An 8305-nucleotide genomic window follows, 5' to 3' on the forward strand; every position below is an offset into this window, starting at 1 on the left:
TCCTCTTTTTTACTTCCATCCAGAGGGCGACTGAGTTAAATGGCTTTGGATTCAGTAGTAAGCTCACGTAAGTGCATGTAAGCCTAAAATTTATGTATAAGACAACAAAGCATACATGAAGTTTGATTGTAGTTCCAGGAAAGTAGTACAATCTGCTCCTTTGTTGAGGAGTTAGGCTGATCTGCATGATTGAGAATGCAGAAAATGCTTTGGAAACAAAACAACACACACCTCCTACTTGAAAGAAATCAAGAGACCACCCCTTTGTCTGTCTTTGTGTTTGCACATAGTCACATCTATGTGCCACTTTGTAGTATTCAAGATACTAAAGGCAGCTGTCCACTTCAACAGGGCTTTGAACAGCAACAGCTGGATTTGCAGCACCTCTTCCTTGCCTCCCCTTATTATCTGTGATTCAAAAGTATAAACAGATTTTTCTTTGGCAAAGTCAGGACTTCTGGAAATTATACAGATTCATGTGTAATTCATGAGTGACAGTTCTTCTTCCTGGAAGAAACTTTGTGAAAGAGAGAAAGAACTTAATATTGGTGATGGTCAACAATATTCAACATTTTTCTGGAAAGATGTTTTTAAAAGTTTTCTTTTTTTTTTTTTTTTTTTTTTTTAATGTAGACTATTAATAAAGGTAAAAATCCGTTACTGTCATGGTCTTATTTACATATATTTCCATAAAAAACAGCCTTCTAACTTTTGGAGCAAGGGTGCTGAGCATTTTATGTAATGACATTCCCAACATTTCTGGAATTTAGATGCTAAAGAGAGACGGGGAGGTACAAAAGAGCGTAAGAACACACTAATTCTCTTTGTTTTTCCTGCCCCATTTAGAAACTTAGCAGGATAACTTTGATTAAATACTTACAAGAAAAATGAGTGTGTCTGGATGCAAAATAGCCATATGTTTGCCATGCATCACTTTACAGTCCTTTTAAGTTGGGAATTCTTTTTTCCTCACATGCATATGTGCACAGCAGTCTGAAAACTAGATGCTTAGAGGCCTTACCATAGCTGACTTACACTGAAAACAATAGCAAAAACTATCAACAAACCTCAAAAGGACACACACATTTTGGAAGAACTACATTATTTGTGCTTGCAATTACTATTGACACTGCTTAAAGTAGTAATATCCAGTATTTTCCGAAGTAATAAGAGCATTCAGGAGTAAAGACACACTCTTTTTTTTTTTTTTCTTTCTTTTCAGTAATAAGTGCTCAATGCTGCAATTATGTGCAGGGGATGCTTACAATTTGATTTACCAGTGGTACCATCCTGTTTGTTACAGTCATGGGGAGCAGGCTCACTCACTGACAGATCACTCTGGCACCCTGTGATTTCTCCTAGTGCAGGAGCACGTGTGGGGCTGCAGGAGGAGCTGGGGGGCCCGAGGCTTACCTGGCTCACCTGGCACTTGCAGTCTGTGCCTTTATCCCTCCATCATCTGTCACAAATACCACTCCCCTGACTTGCTTTTCCTGACTGCTAATGCAGGGGAGGATTAGAAAAGAGTTTTGTCATCTGGACTCCACACAGCTCCTGGTGACCTCCTAAGGTGAGCTTGCCAGGAGCAAGTAGAAGCAGAGCTAAATCCGGTAATTTACATAAAAGTATACCTTGGAATTAGGCTTTCTTCTTTATTGAAAGTTAAAAAAACCCAAACAAAAACAGAGTAAGCGGAATTAAGCTTTTCTGCTGTGTTTGCAGGTTGCTCCTTCATGGTCCCAGCAGGCAGACCTGTGGTGTGAAATGTCTGCTGGAGCACAGAGAGCCTGCGAGCCTGTCCTGCCTCCTCTCCCCCTAAGAGCAGTCCTTGCATTACAGCTGTGGCTGGTGTGTTGCACGTTATCTAATATTACCCCATATCAACAATTGTAAATGCTAAGTAAAATACTTGTTTATTTTTTCATCCACAGATTTTTCGAACCGAATTCTGTTTTATATGAGCAGTGATGTGTGATTCGTGATCATTCCGCTGACTCTGAATCCAGACAAAATTGAAATGGTCATTATTTTAAAAGCTTCTGTGTTGATGTGCAGCTATTCTCTTTCTTCTCATGCATTTATACTGACCTCCTAGTATGTTTTCCAAACTCTTTTCTCCTTTGTTGCTTTCTCCAACTGTCATTCTACAACATATATTACTTTTCTGTAACAGCCACTTTCCTCTGCTGCTGTAATAACATGACACAGAGTGCCTCAGACTAAGTGATAAAGAACTAAACACTCAGCTGGATTAGGCTCTTTTGAATCAGAGTTAATTAATAAAAAATCAAAGGAAAGAAGAAAAACAAAACCCAGGGCACTTTCTGTAGAGGGAAACATCACCTAGATGTGAAACTGGAATCTAAAATCAGGTGCAATATCCATGGAAAGTGTAATAATCAGTCAAGCAGCTGTTTTAAAATAAAATTAAAAAAAGTCTCCATTAAAAACCAACTGAAAAATCCACACTTTTTCTTTCCCTGTTGTTGACATATCTCTTAACTTCTTTTCTGTTAAGGATGATTTTTTTTTTTTTTAATACTGATTGTTGCTTCTTATCATTTTAAAGTGCTCAGAATTTTATTAAGTAGTTTTAAGAAAATGTCTTTGAGATAATGTCTCTGCCCTGATTGTCTGTTTCAGGTATATTTATCACAGTAATATGACAAGAGCATGGGACTGCTTTCCATCTCCTTTCACCTCTCCATGTTCTTGGCCTTGTAAAGGGCCTGGCCACCTCCACATGAACCCAATGCAGTTTTACTTGTCTGGCTGACTCCCTGCATTGGACATTTCTATGATGCAGTAAGACTCCGTCCCTTCCTCTTCACATGGTCCCTTCCCCTGCAGAGTATAGCACCAGCCAGGACAGCTTCACACAAAGAGGTTGCTGTACTCTTAGAAGTGAAGTGAAATCAGCACCTGGAGCTGAAGTTCTCAGTGTTGATTACCCTAAAACTGAAATTACTGTTCTTAACACAACTAGTGCTCGGTATTAAATTATTGCACATTGACTCAAGCTATGTACCTTAATATCTAAATTTTGACACATACCCATATGTAATCCATTGCAAATGCTACTGACTCCCAGGGCACAGTAAAGTGTATGTAAATAACAACACTCTTGAGGCATTATTAAATTAAAATAATTTACTAATGCAGTATAGGAGGGAAAGAAAAGGAAAGAAAAATGGGAATTAAACACTGTGCTGATGTGACACTAGCAAGATTTTATATGGTGGTTACCAGGTTCAGGCCTTGCAATGGATAATCTTGCATGGATACCAAGTTATCTGCATGTAGCAGACAAGAACAAGAAATTACATGTATGTACTCCTGCAGTTTTTGAAAAGAACATTCTGGATCTTTCTTATATCATTTAGGGGACATGATTTCTGGCTGCAGCTATAGAATCTCAGTGTTTTAACAGAGATTGCTTGTGCTTGTGACACCCCCCTGTTGCTGTTGTTATCATCTGAGAAATTCTACCCTCTGCCAAAGCTGGGATTCTTTAATGACCTGTCACAGACTAACATTAAGTGTTGAAATTGTGCTTGTTGATTTAGATTATTCTGGGGGGTTTTACGTTGTATAAGTGCATATGCGTTATCCTTTAATGAGTCAGGTTATTTAAATTTCAGATCAGATCAGATTGGGGGTGTAGCAAGTGTGATGGTTCTATATTCCTCTGCCATCTGTCACCAAGGAGCTCCTTAAAGCTGCAGCCTCGGCTAGAAGAATAGCTTTGTCCTATAATCTCTCTGTCGCTGTTTCTCAGCAAAGACTAGACAGGCTTCTCATCTACTGAGGACAATTTTTTGAATGAAACTTTCATAGCGACAGTGGAGACACTGGGTCTAGGTGGAATATTCAAAGACTATTATGTTGGCATTACAAATGTGATGTTTACTTCCGCAGCCCAGACCAGGGAAGTTTCCTGCGGGATCTTATGGTCCTGAGGTAGTAATCTCAGGCAAATTCCTGGTGCTGAAGCAAGGCAGGTGACTGGTCTTAAATTGCACTCCCACAGGGAAGGGAGGCATCTGGTCTTTTTTATTCTTTTTGGTGCCCTTTGGTTGGATCAGACAACCCTAGTGAAAGTAGAGGAGTCATTCAGTCAATTCAAAAGTGAAATGGGACTGACCAAAATGGAGACTCTGCAGAGATGGCCTGAGGTGCCTCAGCCTTAGGGTCTCCCTGCAGAACCTGGGTGACAGAATTTGGAAAAGAGCTAGGAAGATTGTTTTCTGAGCAGTTTTCCCTGTGATGCTTTTGTTCTTAATATATTAATCAAATATTCTGAATATATTTATATCAATATATATTTATTCAGATTATTGTTTATATCAAAGCTGGCTGGTTTTGATTCAGGCTTTCCTCAGTCTCAGGAGACAGCCTGTTTGCAGACACTGGGTTAAGTCAATGCTGCTCAGGTTGATTGTGGTGAACTGCAGGCATCAGTTAGGAGAAAGAGCTGGAGACCTGAAACCAAAGCTTAATGTCCTTAGGGAGCCTCTGGTGACACCAGAAGCAGCAAGCCTAGGTGCTGACAGCAGACAAGTGCTTGACAGAAAGGAAAAGGAATTGGTCTGCAATTAGTTCTCATCCACTCCCAAGAGTATAGCAAGACTTTTTTTTTGTTCTCTGAAAATGTCTACAATATTACCCCTCTTGTGCATGCCCATGTTATCTGGTTAGGTAGTGCTACTCTTCCTCAGCAAGAGCCCAATAGGCACAGCTGATAAGGCACAGGGCTCAGGAGACACAATCTCATATGTCCTGCAATCATTATTAACATTTTCTTCTTTCCTATTTTCTGTCATATAGTTTGTGAATTCTCCTGGAATCTTGTATGAGGGACCTGGTTTTTTGTTACTATCCTTGTAAAAAATAATAATAATAATACTAAAAAAAATAATTGTGATATCTCTGTGTATATATATGTGTGTTTGTATTTCTATCTCTATCCCTCTGTGTATATGTATTTACTTAATTTATCCAGCTCTATCCTGGGTTTAAGTATCTGAGAGTGGAAGGAGGAAAGCTCCATTCTTTTCCTGTTTTTTAAAAAATGTGATGATGATGATGATTATTATTATTATTATTATGATTATTATTATTATTCAATTATATTCATAACTGATCCACAAAAGGAATTGGAATGGTTTTAGTTTGTCTTTCAGCAAAGGATCTACTGTTGATTTAGTGGTGCTGGCTGATGGGTAAATGCATTTCTTATCAGTTTATTACACAGTTCAAATGAATGTTGGTATGACCTTTAATTGGTATTGAGATGTCAGTGAGGACAAATGCAACCCATCTATTATACATACAGGTTAGTGTATATATGGAAAAGTCACATGCACAAATTAAACACATGAAGTTTGGTAACCAGCAAACCTTTCCTAATGCTTTGGAGTACTGCCATGAGTGCTTTGCTGATACGTGAAATCAGAATCATGAGCAAACTTGTGATCTTCCTCTTACATGCAAATTTATGACATGGACAAAATGGGTGCTGCTTTCTATTCTCCAGCCTCATTCATGGCTCAACAACATTGAAATAATTTTTGACTTTACATTTCTAACTGGTTTCATGCTTCTGTGAGTTGTTGAAATTCTGTCCTTGTCATATGAGCGCTGCTAACATTTTCCAGTGAAAGTTGTCCTAAATTGTTGAAAGAAAGCACTTTCATATGTTCCTGAGTCTTTGGCTTCTTTCATTGTCTAGAGTATTTTCTTCTTTTCAAAATGCATTTGCTAAGTAATATTGACTTCCCATCAAAAAAGAGTTTTCTACTGGACAAGTAGGACTTCAACACTATAATACAAGATACGTCACTAACCACTGTAACTGCAGTTGTGATTTCAGTGCTAGTACTGAAAAAATAATAACATTAAATGACTTTTTTTTCTACTGCTCATTTTAAATTTAAAAAACAGTCTCTAGCACATGGATCTTTTCCATTAGTGCACTTAGACTTCTTGAAATTACTAGATTAAAAATGTGTGTCAGTTTATAGGCTTGCACAGTGAATGTGACTTCTAAAGCATGTACCTCAGATTTTTTTTGAAGTGTCAGACTGTGTATAAATACTGACCAAATTAAATCATGAAAAAGATTATTAGTATACTGTAAAGATAAGGGTTTCCTATTTCAAAGTGCCACTTAGCAGTGAGAAAAAAAATATATCCCATTATAGTTGCCTTAATACTGTGGTTCCCTGAACTCTGTTGGTTCTCAGTTTTCTGAGTGTAGAATGTATTGTATATAGCTATTTCTAAAATCTCTGTCCTCTTGTAGTGCTCCAGCATGAAACACAACCCCTGCTGTGCTTTGAATAGGACCTTGAACAACCTGACTTAAAGGGGAGGAAAGGTTGTCATTGCCGTGTGCAGTGAAAGAAGGACAATGTAAATTCCTAGGAAAGATTATTACAGAATTGTAAAGGATATACCAAAAATATACAACACCATATGAAGGAAACTCTAGGAACAGATTAAAACATTACAGGAGGAAGGCAAAATATGTGTGTGCCCAGTGCATGATTCACAGAAGGCTGAGAAAAAAGGGGTATTACTGAAAACGTGCCTGCAGATTTGGGGTGAGTATTGCCTGCCAGTTTCCCTGGGCACTGTAAAATTGCGGAGTTTAAATGTCTCATAGAAGTGTCATTGCTCCCAGTTCTACCTGCTGTGGCAGACAGCTGCACTTTGTGAATCTGCCTTCCTAATACTAAGGGCATCCAACAGCATCATAGTCAGCTCACCTAACCCTCCTGCAGTCCAAATGCATTTAGGTCAACGTTGCACAGTAGTTGTTGTCATAGTTTGAAGAACTTTAAAGAAACAATATGAATGCTCGTACAAATTACTATGGTCATATATATCCAGATTTTCCAGCTCTGCTCTAGATACCTTGCCAAATCAAAAGCCTGGCAGCCTCCATTGCTCACAGAGCAGCTTTAAAACTCTCCATGGCAAGTTTTCTACTTGTCCAGTAGAAAACTCTTTTTTGATGGGAAGTCAATATTACTTAGCAAATGCATTTTGAAAAGAAGAAAATACTCTAGACAATGAAAGAAGCCTAAGATTGTGACTGCCCAGAGGCAGCAGAATTCCTGCAGCTAGAAACAATCTATCTTCATCTCAAGAATGGAGATAGTATGTTACGTATATCATCAAAACTTTTTCCAAACTTATTTTTAAATCTTCCAGCACCTCTGGAGGAAGGTACACTATCCCTTTCTAGGGGACAGGGAGATGGAGGTACTGAAAGAATAATTTCAGTCCTACTGGAATAAATGATTTTGCAGCCATGGCAGTTTCTTGGGTTTTTTTCAGTCAAATCTGCCTTCAGCAACTACCTCACGTAGTGCTCTTCTTCCTGTTTAATTCTCTTAACTTTGTTGAACTGACATAGCTATAGGCAAAAGCTGTGGCCACTGTTCCTTCTGTGTGCTGTCAGTGGAACTCTTTATTGAGGTCACTTCCACCATAAGGCAGGCATGTGAGGTGCATTACTGCTCTCAAGGGACTATTTGGATGGAGGATTATCTCATGCAGACTCATGATGCTCAACAAGGGCAAAGCCCTGTTTAACTTATGGATTCTAGTTTGAGTTTGCAGGATTGTTAGAAGTAGAGACAAAAGCCCCTGTTTTCTTTTGTTCAGTAATTGAACAAAACATTGAGGTATGTATGCAGAAGACAACAGGGGTAAACTAATCCCCATTTTTCAGAGCAGTTTTGTGATAACCAGGTAAATATTTTCGTGATAACCAGTTTATTTCTCCCCTGAGTATTTAGAGAGAGTGACAGATAAAAGATAAGGTGTTACAGGAGAGCTGACATGGAAGTAATTTGTCTGAAGTCAGCCAGTGAGGGGATCAAAACCCACTGCAACTCATGGCCTCCTGACAGCCAACTCCATGGCTGAAGCTCATTTTGTTTCTAACAACTGGATGCTTGTGAAGCATGGTTTAGTGGCTCTGCCCACCATACAGATACTTATCCTGCTCTATGGAGATGTCTGCAGCAGAGCTAATAATCCTAAACTCTTGTTGAAGTTATTAGGGGGAAGTAAGTACATTCAGGGCACAGTTCATCTCATCCTAAAGCAGTCATCTAAGTTAGGTAAATCGTGCACTAAAATTTCCTGTGTATGCATTGACTACAAAAGGAGCTCTGGATGAGCTGTTCGTTGGTAGATGTTGATCTAGTAGATGACTAAAGCGTTGAAAAGCAAAAATGGGTCCACTTCACTTAGAAAAAATAAAATTTGTATGTTTGCCTTCTCTGTAAAT

General features: G+C 38.7%; 1 long non-coding RNA gene across 1 annotated transcript in view; it reads right to left on the reverse strand.

Annotated features, from left to right (window-relative positions):
* LOC308056111 overlaps window positions 1–8305 on the reverse strand; it is a 57735-nt gene that overhangs the window by 27301 nt on the left and 22129 nt on the right. The gene's annotated exons all lie outside the window — the stretch shown is intronic.

This window comes from Falco punctatus (assembly GCF_963210335.1).
Source record: "Falco punctatus genome assembly, chromosome: Z".
Taxonomy (NCBI): domain Eukaryota; kingdom Metazoa; phylum Chordata; class Aves; order Falconiformes; family Falconidae; genus Falco; species Falco punctatus.